At 47.1% G+C, this 1,423-nt stretch overlaps 1 long non-coding RNA gene across 1 annotated transcript; it reads right to left on the reverse strand.

Annotated features, from left to right (window-relative positions):
• Positions 1-508: 508 nt before the first annotated feature.
• LOC139027126 (uncharacterized) lies at positions 509-776 on the reverse strand. The gene is made up of 2 exons (XR_011479173.1): positions 730-776; positions 509-568 (listed from the first exon to the last, which is right to left on the reverse strand). It is a non-coding gene; the product is annotated as an uncharacterized lncRNA (long non-coding RNA).
• Positions 777-1,423: the final 647 nt, after the last annotated feature.

Raw genomic sequence — 1,423 nt, forward strand, 5'->3', positions numbered from 1 at the left:
AGGGTTGATGTGGGCTGTTACCCGAGTGCCCCTAGAACGGTAGGGGCTAGGGGTGAGTGGAAAGCTGTCCTACCCTAGTGCCCTTAGAAGGTAGGCTACGGGGTTGATGTGGAGCTGTCTACCCTAGTCCCTAGAAGGTAGGGGCTAGGGTTTGATGGGCTGGTGTTACCCTGTGCCTAGAAGTAGGGGCTAGGGTTTGATGTGGAGGCTGTCTATCCTAGTGCCCTAGAAGGTAGGGGCTAGGGGTGGAATGTGGGCTGTGTACCCTAGTTGCAAACTAGAAGTAGGCGGCTAGGGGTTGATGTGGGAGCTGTCTATCCAGTGCCCTAGAAGCTAGGGGCTGTGTCGAGCTGTCTATCCTAGTGCCCTAGAAGCTAGGGGTTGATGTGCGAGCTGTTCTATCCTAGTGCCCTGCTCTGGCTGTCTCATTGTGTCCTCTGTGTTACTACCCCTCTCTGACTGTGTTATAAAAAGCCATTTCCCCCTCACTAACTCCCTCTGTGTTATAAAAAGCCATTTCCCCTCACTTTACTCCCTCTCTGTGTTATAAAAAGCCATTTCCCCTCAACTACTCCCTCTGTGTTGATTAAAAGCCAATTTCCCCTCCACTACTCCTCTTCTTGTTATAAAAAGCCATTTCCCTCACATACTCCCTCGTCTGTGTTATAAAAAGCCATTTCCCTCCACTACTCCCTCTCCTGTGTTATAAAAAAGCCACTTTCCCCTCACTACTCCCTCTCTGTGTTATTAAAAAGCCATTTCCCCTCACTACTGCCCTCTCTGTGTTATAAAAGCCATTTCCCCTCACTACTCTGCTCTCTGTGTTATAAAAAGCCATTTCCCTCACTTACTCCCCTCTGTTGTTATAAAAAGCCATTTGTCCCCCTCACTACTCCCTCTCTTGTTATAAAAAAGCCATTTCCCTTCACTACTCCCTCTCTGTGTTATAAAAAGCCACATTTCCCACTACTCTCTCTCTGTGTTATTAAAAAGCCATTCCGCCTCACTTTACTCCCGCTGTGGTTAAGAAAAAGCCATTTCCCCTCACTACCCCTCTCTGTTATAAAAAGCCATTTCCCCTCACTACTCCTCTCTGTGTTATAAAAAAGCCATTTCCCCTCACTACTCCCTCTCTGACTTGTGTTATAAAAAGCCCATTTCCCTCCATACTCCCTCTCGGTGTTAGAAAAGCCATGTCCCCTCACTACGCCCCTCTGTGTTATAAAAAAGCCATTTCCCCTCACTACTCCCTCTCTGTGTTATAAAAGCCATTTCCCCTCATACTCCTCTCTGTGTTATAAAAAAGCTTTCCCCTCACTACTCCTCTCTGTGTTATAAAAAAGCCATTCCCCTCACTGACTCCCTCTCTAACTGTATAATGGAGATTCATCTGAAGCTGTTGATCCATTTAGAGCTGCTGTTG

This window comes from Salvelinus sp. IW2-2015, unplaced genomic scaffold (genome assembly GCF_002910315.2).
Source record: "Salvelinus sp. IW2-2015 unplaced genomic scaffold, ASM291031v2 Un_scaffold7630, whole genome shotgun sequence".
Classification (NCBI taxonomy): domain Eukaryota; kingdom Metazoa; phylum Chordata; class Actinopteri; order Salmoniformes; family Salmonidae; genus Salvelinus; species Salvelinus sp. IW2-2015.